At 45.2% G+C, this 17,214-nt stretch overlaps 14 non-coding genes across 14 annotated transcripts; all 14 read right to left on the reverse strand.

Annotated features, from left to right (window-relative positions):
- Nucleotides 1–137: 137 nt before the first annotated feature.
- Nucleotides 138–226, reverse strand: trnay-gua (transfer RNA tyrosine (anticodon GUA)). Its single transcript is given in 2 exon segments — nt 138–173; nt 190–226. It is a non-coding gene; the product is annotated as a tRNA-Tyr (tRNA).
- Nucleotides 227–1,118: 892 nt separating this feature from the next.
- trnam-cau (transfer RNA methionine (anticodon CAU)) lies at nt 1,119–1,191 on the reverse strand. The gene has a single exon. It is a non-coding gene; the product is annotated as a tRNA-Met (tRNA).
- Nucleotides 1,192–1,650: 459 nt separating this feature from the next.
- Nucleotides 1,651–1,739, reverse strand: trnay-gua (transfer RNA tyrosine (anticodon GUA)). The gene is given in 2 exon segments: nt 1,651–1,686; nt 1,703–1,739. It is a non-coding gene; the product is annotated as a tRNA-Tyr (tRNA).
- An 894-nt stretch (nt 1,740–2,633) lies between these two features.
- On the reverse strand, nt 2,634–2,706 carry trnam-cau (transfer RNA methionine (anticodon CAU)). The gene has a single exon. It is a non-coding gene; the product is annotated as a tRNA-Met (tRNA).
- A 459-nt stretch (nt 2,707–3,165) lies between these two features.
- Nucleotides 3,166–3,254, reverse strand: trnay-gua (transfer RNA tyrosine (anticodon GUA)). Its single transcript is given in 2 exon segments — nt 3,166–3,201; nt 3,218–3,254. It is a non-coding gene; the product is annotated as a tRNA-Tyr (tRNA).
- A 957-nt stretch (nt 3,255–4,211) lies between these two features.
- On the reverse strand, nt 4,212–4,300 carry trnay-gua (transfer RNA tyrosine (anticodon GUA)). The gene is given in 2 exon segments: nt 4,212–4,247; nt 4,264–4,300. It is a non-coding gene; the product is annotated as a tRNA-Tyr (tRNA).
- Nucleotides 4,301–5,195: 895 nt separating this feature from the next.
- Nucleotides 5,196–5,268, reverse strand: trnam-cau (transfer RNA methionine (anticodon CAU)). Its single transcript has one exon. It is a non-coding gene; the product is annotated as a tRNA-Met (tRNA).
- Nucleotides 5,269–5,727: 459 nt separating this feature from the next.
- Nucleotides 5,728–5,816, reverse strand: trnay-gua (transfer RNA tyrosine (anticodon GUA)). The gene is given in 2 exon segments: nt 5,728–5,763; nt 5,780–5,816. It is a non-coding gene; the product is annotated as a tRNA-Tyr (tRNA).
- Nucleotides 5,817–6,711: 895 nt separating this feature from the next.
- Nucleotides 6,712–6,784, reverse strand: trnam-cau (transfer RNA methionine (anticodon CAU)). Its single transcript has one exon. It is a non-coding gene; the product is annotated as a tRNA-Met (tRNA).
- Nucleotides 6,785–8,235: 1,451 nt separating this feature from the next.
- On the reverse strand, nt 8,236–8,308 carry trnam-cau (transfer RNA methionine (anticodon CAU)). Its single transcript has one exon. It is a non-coding gene; the product is annotated as a tRNA-Met (tRNA).
- A 1,451-nt stretch (nt 8,309–9,759) lies between these two features.
- trnam-cau (transfer RNA methionine (anticodon CAU)) lies at nt 9,760–9,832 on the reverse strand. The gene has a single exon. It is a non-coding gene; the product is annotated as a tRNA-Met (tRNA).
- A 1,975-nt stretch (nt 9,833–11,807) lies between these two features.
- Nucleotides 11,808–11,896, reverse strand: trnay-gua (transfer RNA tyrosine (anticodon GUA)). Its single transcript is given in 2 exon segments — nt 11,808–11,843; nt 11,860–11,896. It is a non-coding gene; the product is annotated as a tRNA-Tyr (tRNA).
- Nucleotides 11,897–12,791: 895 nt separating this feature from the next.
- Nucleotides 12,792–12,864, reverse strand: trnam-cau (transfer RNA methionine (anticodon CAU)). Its single transcript has one exon. It is a non-coding gene; the product is annotated as a tRNA-Met (tRNA).
- Nucleotides 12,865–13,323: 459 nt separating this feature from the next.
- trnay-gua (transfer RNA tyrosine (anticodon GUA)) lies at nt 13,324–13,412 on the reverse strand. Its single transcript is given in 2 exon segments — nt 13,324–13,359; nt 13,376–13,412. It is a non-coding gene; the product is annotated as a tRNA-Tyr (tRNA).
- Nucleotides 13,413–17,214: the final 3,802 nt, after the last annotated feature.

The following is a 17,214-nucleotide window of genomic DNA, read 5'->3' on the forward strand; positions in this document are numbered from 1 at the left end:
ACGAAGACATTTGAATAGACAGCAGGAGTGAGGTTGAAGTCAAGGACAAATGTCACAAGAAAGCTCACTGGGAAAAGTAAGCATTCTTAGCGTAATAAGGAACGTATGAATGGTAAGATGACGGTGCCCGAAAAATGTCCTTCGAGCCGGAATTGAACCAGCGACCCAAGGATGCCTATGTTTTTTCACCTACAGTCCTCCGCTCTACCAACTGAGCTATCGAAGGGAGCTACAGGATGCCATTGTGTGACTCACTCATACAAAGAGCGGAATGCACACTTTACTGCACAAAGAAAATAACAATAACACAATTGCCAACTGACCTTGCATATGGGAGATTTTTCCATAATTGGGCACTAAGGGCACAAAAGTACAAATGGTTGAGACTTTTTTGATTACACAGAAAAATGGCTAGCATACGTGGCTTATTTAACACAACAAAGCTTGCCATCTAAACGGTGAGAACAGATAGGCCTTTCCCCATGGGCTTGGAGTAAAGAAGCAGCAAGTTTGAAAGCAAATGATAACAAAAGCTTTGATTGAGAGGAAAGCACTGTCGTGGACATAGCCAACATTTTGCGGTTGAGAGGAACATTCTGTACAGCTATGAGCCTATGTGTTACTGGATGGCTGCTGGCAAGAGCTGTACAAAATCTGTGCCTTGTGTGAGACAGATTATAAGACTGATGCTCTGCCTACAGCGCCAATGAGGGCGTGCAAAGCAGTGAACACGCACAGACACAGTCCGTTTCCTATGAAATCGCACTTTAAACAGTTTCTTTGGGATCCTCTTTGCAAGTGGTTTCAGATGCTGATTTCCAACAGAAAAGCTTCTTTTGTGGTCTGCCCGTTTGGGTTATTTACAAGGTATGATTGGTAAGACAGCATTGTCTGAAAGGACTCCATCCAGCCGGAATTGAACAAGCAACCTAAGGTGGTACTTTGGGATATTCTGACTTGACTGGTTCCATGCATCACTAAGGTTTTTTCGGGTAATGAGAGCTCATGATGACAATGTGCTGCCATTGGGGCTGGACAACATTTTGCAGTTGAGGTGAACGACAGCCATGAGCCTAGGTGTTGCTGGGTGACTGCTGGGAAGAGCTGTGCAAAATCAGTGCCTCGTGTGAGGCTCGAACTCACGACCTTCAGATTATGAGACTGACGCGCTGCCAACTGCGCCAACGAGGCCATGAAAAGCAAAGTACACACAAACCATCCCCTATGACTTACCTATGACTATCACTTTCAGCCATTTCTTTGGGATACTCTTTACAAGTTGACGCGACTGTTGATTTGAAACACTAAGGCTTCTTTGGTCTGCTACACACAATGGGTGCTTTACATTTGCTTGGCTAATCTGGTTAGTGGCAAAAACCTGCTAACAGGTGAAATCCCTATGCCTGATTTGCGCTCTCTTTTCATTGCTCGGAAAGGTGTACACACACTCCATGTGTATCATCTGCGTTACCCCATAAGACCTAAAACCATATTCAAGTCAGGCACCTCTTTCACGAAGACATTTGAATAGACAGCAGGAGTGAGGTTGAAGTCAAGGACAAAGGTCACAAGAAAGCTCACTGGGAAAAGTAAGCATTCTTAGCGTAATAAGGAACGTATGAATGGTAAGATGACGGTGCCCGAAAAATGTCCTTCGAGCCGGAATTGAACCAGCGACCTAAGGATGCCTATGTTTTTTCACCTACAGTCCTCCGCTCTACCAACTGAGCTATCGAAGGGAGCTGCTGATGGATGCCATTGTGTGACTCACTCATACAAAGAGTGGAATGCACACTTTACTGCACAAAGAAAATAACAATGACACAATTGCCAACTGACCTTGCATATGGGAGATTTTTCCATAATTGGGCACTAAGGGCACAAAAGTACAAATGGTTGAGACTTTTTTGATTACACAGAAAAATGGCTAGCATACGTGGCTTATTTAACACAACAAAGCTTGCCATCTAAACGGTGAGAACAGATAGGCCTTTCCCCATGGGCTTGGAGTAAAGAAGCAGCAAGTTTGAAAGCAAATGATAACAAAAGCTTTGATTGAGAGGAAAGCACTGTCGTGGACATAGCCAACATTTTGCGGTTGAGAGGAACATTCTGTACAGCTATGAGCCTATGTGTTACTGGATGGCTGCTGGCAAGAGCTGTACAAAATCTGTGCCTTGTGTGAGACAGATTATAAGACTGATGCTCTGCCTACAGCGCCAATGAGGGCGTGCAAAGCAGTGAACACGCACAGACACAGTCCGTTTCCTATGAAATCGCACTTTAAACAGTTTCTTTGGGATCCTCTTTGCAAGTGGTTTCAGATGCTGATTTCCAACAGAAAAGCTTCTTTTGTGGTCTGCCCGTTTGGGTTATTTACAAGGTATGATTGGTAAGACAGCATTGTCTGAGAGGACTCCATCCAGCCGGAATTGAACAAGCAACCTAAGGTGTTACTTTGGTATATTCTGACTTGACTGGTTCCATGCATCACTAAGGTTTCTCGGGTAATGAGAGCACATGATGACAATGTGCTGCCATTGGGGCTGGACAACATTTTGCAGTTGAGGTGAACGACAGCCATGAGCCTAGGTGTTGCTGGGTGACTGCTGGGAAGAGCTGTGCAAAATCAGTGCCTCGTGTGAGGCTCGAACTCACGACCTTCAGATTATGAGACTGACGCGCTGCCAACTGCGCCAACGAGGCCATGAAAAGCAAAGTACACACAAACCATCCCCTATGACTTTCCTATGACTATCACTTTCAGCCATTTCTTTGGGATACTGTTTACAAGTTGACGCGACTGTTGATTTGCAACACTAAAGCTTCTTTGGTCTGCTGCACACAATGGGTGCTTTATATTTGCTTGGCTAATCTGGTTAGTGGCAAAAACCTGCTAACAGGTGAGATCCCTATGCCTGATTTGCGCTCTCTTTTCATTGCTCGGAAAGGTGTACACACACTCCATGTGTATCATCTGCGTTACCCCATAAGACCTAAAACCATATTCAAGTCAGGCACCTCTTTCACAAAGACATTTGAATAGACAGCAGGAGTGAGGTTGAAGTCAAGGACAAAGGTCACAAGAAAGCTCACTGGGAAAAGTAAGCATTCTTAGCGTAATAAGGAACGTATGAATGGTAAGATGACAGTGCCCGTAAAATGTCCTTCGAGCCGGAATTGAACCAGCGACCTAAGGATGCCTATGTTTATTCACCTACAGTCCTCCGCTCTACCAACTGAGCTATCGAAGGGAGCTGCTAATTCATGCCATTGTGTGACTCACTCATACAAAGAGCGGAATGCACACTTTACTGCACAAAGAAAAAAATAACACAACAATGACACAATTGCCAAGTGACCTTGCATATGGGAGATTTTTCCTTTCTTGGGCACTAAGGGCACAAAAGTACAAATGGTTGAGACTTTTTTGATTACGCAGAAAAATGGCTAGCATACGTGGCTTATTTAACACAACAAAGCTTGCCATCTAAACGGTGAGAACAGATAGGCCTTTCCCCATGGGCTTGGAGTAAAGAAGCAGCAAGTTTGAAAGCAAATGATAACAAAAGCTTTGATTGAGAGGAAAGCACTGTCGTGGACATAGCCAATATTTTGCGGTTGAGAGGAACATTCTGTACAGCTATGAGCCTATGTGTTACTGGATGGCTGCTGGCAAGAGCTGTACAAAATCTGTGCCTTGTGTGAGACAGATTATAAGACTGATGCTCTGCCTACAGCGCCAATGAGGGCGTGCAAAGCAAAGTACACACAAACATTCCCCTATGACTTTCCTATGACTATCACTTTCAGCCATTTATTTGGGATACTCTTTACAAGTTGACGCGACTGTTGATTTGCAACACTAAGGCTTCTTTGGTCTGCTACACACAATGGGTGCTTTACATTTGCTTGGCTAATCTGGTTAGTGGCAAAAACCTGCTAACAGGTGAAATCACTATGCCTGATTTGCGCTCTCTTTTCATTGCTCGGAAAGGTGTACACACACTCTATGTGTATCATCTGCGTTACCCCATAAGACCTAAAACCATATTCAAGTCAGGCACCTCTTTCACAAAGACATTTGAATAGACAGCAGGAGTGAGGTTGAAGTCAAGGACAAAGGTCACAAGAAAGCTCACTGGGAAAAGTAAGCATTCTTAGCGTAATAAGGAACGTATGAATGGTAAGATGACGGTGCCCGAAAAATGTCCTTCGAGCCGGAATTGAACCAGCGACCTAAGGATGCCTATGTTTTTTCACCTACAGTCCTCCGCTCTACCAACTGAGCTATCGAAGGGAGCTGCTGATGGATGCCATTGTGTGACTCACTCATACAAAGAGCGGAATGCACACTTTACTGCACAAAGAAAATAACAATGACACAATTGCCAACTGACCTTGCATATGGGAGATTTTTCCTTTCTTGGGCACTAAGGGCACAAAAGTACAAATGGTTGAGACTTTTTTGATTACGCAGAAAAATGGCTAGCATACGTGGCTTATTTAACACAACAAAGCTTGCCATCTAAACGGTGAGAACAGATAGGCCTTTCCCCATGGGCTTGGAGTAAAGAAGCAGCAAGCTTGAAAGCAAATGATAACAAAAGCTTTGATTGAGAGGAAAGCACCGTCGTGGACATGGCCAACATTTTGCGGTTGAAAGGAACATTCTGTACAGCTATGAGCCTATGTGTTACTGGATGGCTGCTGGCAAGAGCTGTACAAAATCTGTGCCTTGTGTGAGACAGATTTTAAGACTGATGCTCTGCCTACAGCGCCAATGAGGGCGTGCAAAGCAGTGAACACGCACAGACACAGTCCGTTTCCTATGAAATCGCACTTTAAACAGTTTCTTTGGGATCCTCTTTGCAAGTGGTTTCAGATGCTGATTTCCAACAGAAAAGCTTCTTTTGTGGTCTGCCCTTTTGGGTTATTTACAAGGTATGATTGGTAAGACAGCATTGTCTGAAAGGACTCCATCCAGCCGGAATTGAACAAGCAACCTAAGGTGTTACTTTGGGATATTCTGACTTGACTGGTTCCATGCATCACTAAGGTTTTTTCGGGTAATGAGAGCACATGATGACAATGTGCTGCCATTGGGGCTGGACAACATTTTGCAGTTGAGGTGAACGACAGCCATGAGCCTAGGTGTTCCTGGGTGACTGCTGGGAAGAGCTGTGCAAAATCAGTGCCTCGTGTGAGGCTCGAACTCACGACCTTCAGATTATGAGACTGACGCGCTGCCAACTGCGCCAACGAGGCCATGAAAAGCAAAGTACACACAAACCATCCCCTATGACTTTCCTATGACTATCACTTTCAGCCATTTCTTTGGGATACTCTTTACAAGTTGACGCGACTGTTGATTTGCAACACTAAGGCTTCTTTGGTCTTCTACACACAATGGGTGCTTTACATTTGCTTGGCTAATCTGGTTAGTGGCAAAAACCTGCTAACAGGTGAAATCCCTATGCCTGATTTGCGCTCTCTTTTCATTGCTCGGAAAGGTGTACACACACTCCATGTGTATCATCTGCGTTACCCCATAAGACCTAAAACCATATTCAAGTCAGGCACCTCTTTCACAAAGACATTTGAATAGACAGCAGGAGTGAGGTTGAAGTCAAGGACAAAGGTCACAAGAAAGCTCACTGGGAAAAGTAAGCATTCTTAGCGTAATAAGGAACGTATGAATGGTAAGATGACGGTGCCCGAAAAATGTCCTTCGAGCCGGAATTAAACCAGCGACCTAAGGATGCCTATGTTTTTTCACCTACAGTCCTCTGCTCTACCAACTGAGCTATCGAAGGGAGCTGCTGATGGATGCCATTGTGTGACTCACTCATACAAAGAGCGGAATGCACACTTTACTGCACAAAGAAAATAACAATGACACAATTGCCAACTGACCTTGCATATGGGAGATTTTTCCTTTCTTGGGCACTAAGGGCACAAAAGTACAAATGGTTGAGACTTTTTTGATTACGCAGAAAAATGGCTAGCATACGTGGCTTATTTAACACAACAAAGCTTGCCATCTAAACGGTGAGAACAGATAGGCCTTTCCCCATGGGCTTGGAGTAAAGAAGCAGCAAGCTTGAAAGCAAATGATAACAAAAGCTTTGATTGAGAGGAAAGCACCGTCGTGGACATGGCCAACATTTTGCGGTTGAAAGGAACATTCTGTACAGCTATGAGCCTATGTGTTACTGGATGGCTGCTGGCAAGAGCTGTACAAAATCTGTGCCTTGTGTGAGACAGATTTTAAGACTGATGCTCTGCCTACAGCGCCAATGAGGGCGTGCAAAGCAGTGAACACGCACAGACACAGTCCGTTTCCTATGAAATCGCACTTTAAACAGTTTCTTTGGGATCCTCTTTGCAAGTGGTTTCAGATGCTGATTTCCAACAGAAAAGCTTCTTTTGTGGTCTGCCCGTTTGGGTTATTTACAAGGTATGATTGGTAAGACAGCATTGTCTGAAAGGACTCCATCCAGCCGGAATTGAACAAGCAACCTAAGGTGTTACTTTGGGATATTCTGACTTGACTGGTTCCATGCATCACTAAGGTTTTTTCGGGTAATGAGAGCACATGATGACAATGTGCTGCCATTGGGGCTGGACAACATTTTGCAGTTGAGGTGAACGACAGCCATGAGCCTAGGTGTTCCTGGGTGACTGCTGGGAAGAGCTGTGCAAAATCAGTGCCTCGTGTGAGGCTCGAACTCACGACCTTCAGATTATGAGACTGACGCGCTGCCAACTGCGCCAACGAGGCCATGAAAAGCAAAGTACACACAAACCATCCCCTATGACTTTCCTATGACTATCACTTTCAGCCATTTCTTTGGGATACTCTTTACAAGTTGACGCGACTGTTGATTTGCAACACTAAGGCTTCTTTGGTCTGCTACACACAATGGGTGCTTTACATTTGCTTGGCTAATCTGGTTAGTGGCAAAAGCCTGCTAACAGGTGAAATCCCTATGCCTGATTTGCGCTCTCTTTTCATTGCTCGGAAAGGTGTACACACACTCCATGTGTATCATCTGCGTTACCCCATAAGACCTAAAACCATATTCAAGTCAGGCACCTCTTTCACAAAGACATTTGAATAGACAGCAGGAGTGAGGTTGAAGTCAAGGACAAAGGTCACAAGAAAGCTCACTGGGAAAAGTAAGCATTCTTAGCGTAATAAGGAACGTATGAATGGTAAGATGACGGTGCCCGAAAAAAGTCCTTCGAGCCCGAATTGAACCAGCGACCTAAGGATGCCTATGTTTTTTCACCTACAGTCCTCCGCTCTACCAACTGAGCTATCGAAGGGAGCTGCTGATGGATGCCATTGTGTGACTCACTCATACAAAGAGCGGAATGCACACTTTACTGCACAAAGAAAAAAATAACACAACAATGACACAATTGCCAACTGACCTTGCATATGGGAGATTTTTCCTTTCTTGGGCACTAAGGGCACAAAAGTACAAATGGTTGAGACTTTTTTGATTACGCAGAAAAATGGCTAGCATACGTGGCTTATTTAACACAACAAAGCTTGCCATCTAAACGGTGAGAACAGATAGGCCTTTCCCCATGGGCTTGGAGTAAAGAAGCAGCAAGCTTGAAAGCAAATGATAACAAAAGCTTTGATTGAGAGGAAAGCACCGTCGTGGACATGGCCAACATTTTGCGGTTGAAAGGAACATTCTGTACAGCTATGAGCCTATGTGTTACTGGATGGCTGCTGGCAAGAGCTGTACAAAATCTGTGCCTTGTGTGAGACAGATTTTAAGACTGATGCTCTGCCTACAGCGCCAATGAGGGCGTGCAAAGCAGTGAACACGCACAGACACAGTCCGTTTCCTATGAAATCGCACTTTAAACAGTTTCTTTGGGATCCTCTTTGCAAGTGGTTTCAGATGCTGATTTCCAACAGAAAAGCTTCTTTTGTGGTCTGCCCGTTTGGGTTATTTACAAGGTATGATTGGTAAGACAGCATTGTCTGAAAGGACTCCATCCAGCCGGAATTGAACAAGCAACCTAAGGTGTTACTTTGGGATATTCTGACTTGACTGGTTCCATGCATCACTAAGGTTTTTTCGGGTAATGAGAGCACATGATGACAATGTGCTGCCATTGGGGCTGGACAACATTTCGCAGTTGAGGTGAACGACAGCCATGAGCCTAGGTGTTCCTGGGTGACTGCTGGGAAGAGCTGTGCAAAATCAGTGCCTCGTGTGAGGCTCGAACTCACGACCTTCAGATTATGAGACTGACGCGCTGCCAACTGCGCCAACGAGGCCATGAAAAGCAAAGTACACACAAACCATCCCCTATGACTTTCCTATGACTATCACTTTCAGCCATTTCTTTGGGATACTCTTTACAAGTTGACGCGACTGTTGATTTGCAACACTAAGGCTTCTTTGGTCTGCTACACACAATGGGTGCTTTACATTTGCTTGGCTAATCTGGTTAGTGGCAAAAGCCTGCTAACAGGTGAAATCCCTATGCCTGATTTGCGCTCTCTTTTCATTGCTCGGAAAGGTGTACACACACTCCATGTGTATCATCTGCGTTACCCCATAAGACCTAAAACCATATTCAAGTCAGGCACCTCTTTCACAAAGACATTTGAATAGACAGCAGGAGTGAGGTTGAAGTCAAGGACAAAGGTCACAAGAAAGCTCACTGGGAAAAGTAAGCATTCTTAGCGTAATAAGGAACGTATGAATGGTAAGATGACGGTGCCCGAAAAAAGTCCTTCGAGCCCGAATTGAACCAGCGACCTAAGGATGCCTATGTTTTTTCACCTACAGTCCTCCGCTCTACCAACTGAGCTATCGAAGGGAGCTGCTGATGGATGCCATTGTGTGACTCACTCATACAAAGAGCGGAATGCACACTTTACTGCACAAAGAAAAAAATAACACAACAATGACACAATTGCCAACTGACCTTGCATATGGGAGATTTTTCCTTTCTTGGGCACTAAGGGCACAAAAATACAAATGGTTGAGACTTTTTTGATTACGCAGAAAAATGGCTAGCATACGTGGCTTATTTAACACAACAAAGCTTGCCATCTAAACGGTGAGAACAGATAGGCCTTTCCCCATGGGCTTGGAATAAAGAAGCAGCAAGCTTGAAAGCAAATGATAACAAAAGCTTTGATTGAGAGGAAAGCACTGTCGTGGACATGGCCAACATTTTGCGGTTGAAAGGAACATTCTGTACAGCTATGAGCCTATGTGTTACTGGATGGCTGCTGGCAAGAGCTGTACAAAATCTGTGCCTTGTGTGAGACAGATTTTAAGACTGATGCTCTGCCTACAGCGCCAATGAGGGCGTGCAAAGCAGTGAACACGCACAGACACAGTCCGTTTCCTATGAAATCGCACTTTAAACAGTTTCTTTGGGATCCTCTTTGCAAGTGGTTTCAGATGCTGATTTCCAACAGAAAAGCTTCTTTTGTGGTCTGCCCGTTTGGGTTATTTACAAGGTATGATTGGTAAGACAGCATTGTCTGAAAGGACTCCATCCAGCCGGAATTGAACAAGCAACCTAAGGTGTTACTTTGGGATATTCTGACTTGACTGGTTCCATGCATCACTAAGGTTTTTTCGGGTAATGAGAGCACATGATGACAATGTGCTGCCATTGGGGCTGGACAACATTTTGCAGTTGAGGTGAACGACAGCCATGAGCCTAGGTGTTCCTGGGTGACTGCTGGGAAGAGCTGTGCAAAATCAGTGCCTCGTGTGAGGCTCGAACTCACGACCTTCAGATTATGAGACTGACGCGCTGCCAACTGCGCCAACGAGGCCATGAAAAGCAAAGTACACACAAACCATCCCCTATGACTTTCCTATGACTATCACTTTCAGCCATTTCTTTGGGATACTCTTTACAAGTTGACGCGACTGTTGATTTGCAACACTAAGGCTTCTTTGGTCTGCTACACACAATGGGTGCTTTACATTTGCTTGGCTAATCTGGTTAGTGGCAAAAACCTGCTAACAGGTGAGATCCCTATGCCTGATTTGCGCTCTCTTTTCATTGCTCGGAAAGGTGTACACACACTCCATGTGTATCATCTGCGTTACCCCATAAGACCTAAAACCATATTCAAGTCAGGCACCTCTTTCACAAAGACATTTGAATAGACAGCAGGAGTGAGGTTGAAGTCAAGGACAAAGGTCACAAGAAAGCTCACTGGGAAAAGTAAGCATTCTTAGCGTAACAAGGAACGTATGAATGGTAAGATGACGGTGCCCGAAAAATGTCCTTCCAGCCGGAATTGAACCAGCGACCTAAGAATGCCTATGTTTTTTCACCTACAATCCTCCACTCTACCAACTGAGCTATCGAAGGGAGCTGCTGATGGATGCCATTGTGTGACTCACTCATACAAAGAGCGGAATGCACACTTTACTGCACAAAGAAAATAACAATAACACAATTGCCAACTGACCTTGCATATGGGAGATTTTTCCTTTCTTGGGCACTAAGGGCACAAAAGTACAAATGGTTGAGACTTTTTTGATTACGCAGAAAAATGGCTAGCATACGTGGCTTATTTAACACAACAAAGCTTGCCATCTAAACGGTTAGAACAGATAGGCCTTTCCCCATGGGCTTGGAGTAAAGAAGCAGCAAGCTTGAAAGCAAACGATAACAAAAGCTTTGATTGAGGGGAAAGCACCGTCGTGGACATGGCCAACATTTTGCGGTTGAGAGGAACATTCTGTACAGCTATGAGCCTATGTGTTACTGGATGGCTGCTGGCAAGAGCTGTACAAAATCTGTGCCTTGTGTGAGACAGATTATAAGACTGATGCTCTGCCTACAGCGCCAATGAGGGCGTGCAAAGCAGTGAACACGCACAGACACAGTCCGTTTCCTATGAAATCGCACTTTAAACAGTTTCTTTGGGATCCTCTTTGCAAGTGGTTTCAGATGCTGATTTCCAACAGAAAAGCTTCTTTTGTGGTCTGCCCGTTTGGGTTATTTACAAGGTATGATTGGTAAGACAGCATTGTCTGAAAGGACTCCATCCAGCCGGAATTGAACAAGCAACATAAGGTGTTACTTTGGGATATTCTGACTTGACTGGTTCCATGCATCACTAAGGTTTTTTCGGGTAATGAGAGCACATGATGACAATGTGCTGCCATTGGGGCTGGACAACATTTTGCAGTTGAGGTGAACGACAGCCATGAGCCTAGGTGTTCCTGGGTGACTGCTGGGAAGAGCTGTGCAAAATCAGTGCTTCGTGTGAGGGTCCAACTCACGACCTTCAGATTATGAGACTGACGCGCTGCCAACTGCGGCAACGAGGCAATGAAAAGCAAAGTACACACAAACCATCCCCTATGACTTTCCTATGACTATCACTTTCAGCCATTTCTTTGGGATACTCTTTACAAGTTGACGCGACTGTTGATTTGCAACACTAAGGCTTCTTTGGTCTGCTACACACAATGGGTGCTTTACATTTGCTTGGCTAATCTGGTTAGTGGCAAAAGCCTGCTAACAGGTGAAATCCCTATGCCTGATTTGCGCTCTCTTTTCATTGCTCGGAAAGGTGTACACACACTCCATGTGTATCATCTGCGTTACCCCATAAGACCTAAAACCATATTCAAGTCAGGCACCTCTTTCACAAAGACATTTGAATAGACAGCAGGAGTGAGGTTGAAGTCAAGGACAAAGGTCACAAGAAAGCTCACTGGGAAAAGTAAGCATTCTTAGCGTAATAAGGAACGTATGAATGGTAAGATGACGGTGCCCGAAAAATGTCCTTCGAGCCGGAATTGAACCAGCGACCTAAGGATGCCTATGTTTTTTCACCTACAGTCCTCCGCTCTACCAACTGAGCTATCGAAGGGAGCTGCTGATGGATGCCATTGTGTGACTCACTCATACAAAGAGCGGAATGCACACTTTACTGCACAAAGAAAATAACAATGACACAATTGCCAACTGACCTTGCATATGGGAGATTTTTCCTTTCTTGGGCACTAAGGGCACAAAAGTACAAATGGTTGAGACTTTTTTGATTACGCAGAAAAATGGCTAGCATACGTGGCTTATTTAACACAACAAAGCTTGCCATCTAAACGGTGAGAACAGATAGGCCTTTCCCCATGGGCTTGGAGTAAAGAAGCAGCAAGCTTGAAAGCAAATGATAACAAAAGCTTTGATTGAGAGGAAAGCACCGTCGTGGACATGGCCAACATTTTGCGGTTGAAAGGAACATTCTGTACAGCTATGAGCCTATGTGTTACTGGATGGCTGCTGGCAAGAGCTGTACAAAATCTGTGCCTTGTGTGAGACAGATTTTAAGACTGATGCTCTGCCTACAGCGCCAATGAGGGCGTGCAAAGCAGTGAACACGCACAGACACAGTCCGTTTCCTATGAAATCGCACTTTAAACAGTTTCTTTGGGATCCTCTTTGCAAGTGGTTTCAGATGCTGATTTCCAACAGAAAAGCTTCTTTTGTGGTCTGCCCGTTTGGGTTATTTACAAGGTATGATTGGTAAGACAGCATTGTCTGAAAGGACTCCATCCAGCCGGAATTGAACAAACAACCTAAGGTGTTACTTTGGGATATTCTGACTTGACTGGTTCCATGCATCACTAAGGTTTTTTCGGGTAATGAGTGCACATGATGACAATGTGCTGCCATTGGGGCTGGACAACATTTTGCAGTTGAGGTGAACAACAGCCATGAGCCTAGGTGTTCCTGGGTGACTGCTGGGAAGAGCTGTGCAAAATCAGTGCCTCGTGTGAGGCTCGAACTCACGACCTTCAGATTATGAGACTGACGCGCTGCCAACTGCGCCAACGAGGCCATGAAAAGCAAAGTACACACAAACCATCCCCTATGACTTTCCTATGACTATCACTTTCAGCCATTTCTTTGGGATACTCTTTACAAGTTGACGCGACTGTTGATTTGCAACACTAAGGCTTCTTTGGTCTTCTACACACAATGGGTGCTTTACATTTGCTTGGCTAATCTGGTTAGTGGCAAAAACCTGCTAACAGGTGAAATCACTATGCCTGATTTGCGCTCTCTTTTCATTGCTCGGAAAGGTGTACACACACTCCATGTGTATCATCTGCGTTACCCCATAAGACCTAAAACCATATTCAAGTCAGGCACCTCTTTCACAAAGACATTTGAATAGACAGCAGGAGTGAGGTTGAAGTCAAGGACAAAGGTCACAAGAAAGCTCACTGGGAAAAGTAAGCATTCTTAGCGTAATAAGGAACGTATGAATGGTAAGATGACGGTGCCCGAAAAATGTCCTTCGAGCCGGAATTAAACCAGCGACCTAAGGATGCCTATGTTTTTTCACCTACAGTCCTCCGCTCTACCAACTGAGCTATCGAAGGGAGCTGCTGATTCATGCCATTGTGTGACTCACTCATACAAAGAGCGGAATGCACACTTTACTGCACAAAGAAAAAAATAACACAACAATGACACAATTGCCAACTGACCTTGCATATGGGAGATTTTTCCTTTCTTGGGCACTAAGGGCACAAAAGTACAAATGGTTGAGACTTTTTTGATTACGCAGAAAAATGGCTAGCATACGTGGCTTATTTAACACAACAAAGCTTGCCATCTAAACGGTGAGAACAGATAGGCCTTTCCCCATGGGCTTGGAGTAAAGAAGCAGCAAGCTTGAAAGCAAACGATAACAAAAGCTTTGATTGAGGGGAAAGCACCGTCGTGGACATGGCCAACATTTTGCGGTTGAGAGGAACATTCTGTACAGCTATGAGCCTATGTGTTACTGGATGGCTGCTGGCAAGAGCTGTACAAAATCTGTGCCTTGTGTGAGACAGATTATAAGACTGATGCTCTGCCTACAGCGCCAATGAGGGCGTGCAAAGCAGTGAACACGCACAGACACAGTCCGTTTCCTATGAAATCGCACTTTAAACAGTTTCTTTGGGATCCTCTTTGCAAGTGGTTTCAGATGCTGATTTCCAACAGAAAAGCTTCTTTTGTGGTCTGCCCGTTTGGGTTATTTACAAGGTATGATTGGTAAGACAGCATTGTCTGAAAGGACTCCATCCAGCCGGAATTGAACAAGCAACCTAAGGTGTTACTTTGGGATATTCTGACTTGACTGGTTCCATGCAAGATGGCTGCCGCTCGTCCAGACGGAGTTTCATGCACTCCCGACCACTGTGACCCAGGACATTGCCAACTTAAGGAAACTGTTCAGAAACTTAGACTGGAGCTCAGAGAAAAATCTGCTCTGATAGAAAAAATTCTATCAGTATCTGCTTCCCAGTCGAAGTACATCCAACAACTACAGCTTTCAATTAACACCAACCGCTCCCTGTCTCAAACCCTTCCATGGTTTGGAGAAATTCCCGCCGAAGCCCATTTCACCGCCACGGAGAGTAACATCATTCAAATTTGTGGCCGTAAAAACAACGGGTGGGAGCGGATGGACGGGGCTCCGAGCACCACCAACACCAGCTCTGCAGTGGAGGCCAGGAGTCCACAGGACCTCCATGAAGACCAGGCCGATGCCGGACCCAGGGCTCCAGCCCTCTGCTCTACGCCCAAGCAGTCGTGGGCTGAGGTGACACGTCGCGGCCGGAGGATCTGTGGGTCCAAACCCAACAATGCCAGCTCGGAAAACCTAGCGCTGACCAACCGCTTTGCCCCGCTGGCTGAAGACCTCACCGCGGCGTCAGCGACCCGAGCGGGCTCACCGGGACCAACATCGGGCGGAACTCCTACCGTGGCATCCGCCTCTGCTGCTGGTCCCAGCCAGGCGACGACTCCCGCTTCCACCTCTACGGGTCCAACGGCGTCTGCTGCTTCGGGGCCCGCTTTGCTGGAGTCTGACCAACTCGCGCTTCTTCCTGGAGCCGCGGCACTGGCCCAGCCGCCCGGATCCTCCGCTGTTCCGCTGGCGCCCGGCACGAGAGGGAAACGCCGCCGTCTGCTGAAAGAGGCGGTGGCCCGACGCTCAGACGAGCTTCCCCGGGGCTCGCGCGCCGCATCCTGCGTTTCACCGGCTTCAGGGGATCCACTCTCCACAAGAAAAACAGGTCTTCATGCTGGATTACTGTCTGCCCGGAAACACCGCTCTGGAGCTCCCAACTCTCCACCTGAGCCCCCTTCAGCGGAGGCCGCTGCTCATCACCCCTCTGGGAGACCCGGACCTGTGCAGCAGCCCGTGCTCATCGTGGGAGACTCCGTTGTCCGGCATGTCCGGGTCAGAAGGTGCCACACACACTCACTCTCTGGAGCGGTCGTCAATGACATTAAAAACTCTGCTCACCAACTTTCTGTCAAACACCCCTCTGCGAAGACTTTCATCATACATGCAGGCACCAACAACATGAAACTGCAGCAATCAGAGACTCTGAAAATGGACTTCATCCACCTGATTCACACCATCCAACAGTTAAACATAAACTGCATCATATCTGGACCACTACCTGCACCCCGTTATGGAGACATCATGTTCTCACGCGTCCGTCAGCTTCACATTTGGTTAAAAACATACTGTCATTCCATAAGCATTCCATACGTTGATAACTTCACAACTTTTTACAATAGACCATACCTCTTCAAATCAGACGGTTTACACCCCAACTATAGTGGTTCCCGTCTTCTCACCATGAACATTGATCTCACCCTCCGTTCTTTCAAAACCATATCCAGCTGACGGTTGAACCAGGACACCCACACCCCTGATACATCATTCTCTGCCATACAGCATCACATACCAGTCCGCATCACCAATAGACATTCTAATCATTTGCATTCATATCCACGTGCCTCGCATGTTAGATGTCTCCGGCCAATTCACACATCAGTCACAAAACCTACGACAAGCACACATCAGATTGTACCCACAACCATGAAGATGGCTCTTTTAAATGTCAGATCCCTTTTAAATAAGTCTTTTATCATTAATGATCTGATTTTAGACCATGATTTAACCTGTTTGTTTTTAACTGAAACCTGGCTTGGCTCTGATGCACCAGCTATTCTCACTGAGGCTTCTCCACCCAATTTTAACTTTTTATTTTCAATCAGGGGAGGAAAGAAAGGTGGAGGTACAGCATCGATTGCTCACAAAACAATACCATCGGAAAATGTTTTAATTAGTAAATATTGTTCATTTGAGCATCATGCTTTTCTTTTTGGAGACCCACCTGTTTTAACTGTCACAGTATACAGACCACCAACCCCTCCTTCCTGTTTTATCGAGGAATTTTCTGAATTTTTATCATCTCTTCATATTAGGTACAATAGGATTTTAATTACTGGTGATTTTAATTTGCATGTTGATAATTATGATGATATCTATGCCTGTGAGTTTTTAAATCTTCTAAACAGCATGGATTTTCAGCAGCATGTCACACAGCCAACTCACAACAGGGGACACACCCTGGACCTTGTCATTACCTATGGTCTGTCCACTGGGGTGTCCTCTGTTGTTGATTTGGCCATATCAGACCATTATTGTGTGTTTTTTAATGTCACCAGTCAAATCCAGCAGGAAGCGTCAGTGAGAACTGTGAGGAAGCGGTATTTAACTCCTGAAGTGGCTGCAAGTTTTATTGATGTTTTTAAGCAAACTCCTGCTCAGATTTTACCTGCACCCTGTGATTTTATTGTTGATCATTTTAATAACAGACTTCAGTCTTCCATAGATGCAGTGGCTCCACTCAAAGCGAAAACAATAAGAGCCACTCCTAAAATGCCATGGAAGACTGACGACATTAAGGGTCTGAAGCAGAACTGCAGGAGAGCAGAGAGGAAATACCGGAAGACGAATTTAATCATTCATAAAGACATTTTAAAACAACAAATCAAAATCTACAATAACTCAGTTAAACGGGCCAGAACCTCTTATTTTTCAAAAATCATTTCAGAAAATAAAAACAACCCCAAATTTCTTTTTAAAACAATTGATATTTTAATAAACAAAGACTTCAACAAGTCCTCCATGCCATCATCTAATGCTGCATGTGAGGACTTTGCAGACCACTTCATGGGTAAAATCAATGCTATAAGATCAAACATTTCATCCATGCAGTACACGGATCTTAACAGACCTCCAGCATTGTTTTTACCAGAAGAAACACTGGGGAGTTTTGTCCTGGTTGATGCGGAGATGCTTGGTCGAGTTTTATCCCAAGTAAACACTAC

This window comes from Oryzias latipes, chromosome 14 (assembly GCF_053564925.1).
Source record: "Oryzias latipes strain Hd-rR chromosome 14, Olatipes_Hd-rR_3.1".
Lineage (NCBI taxonomy): Eukaryota > Metazoa > Chordata > Actinopteri > Beloniformes > Adrianichthyidae > Oryzias > Oryzias latipes.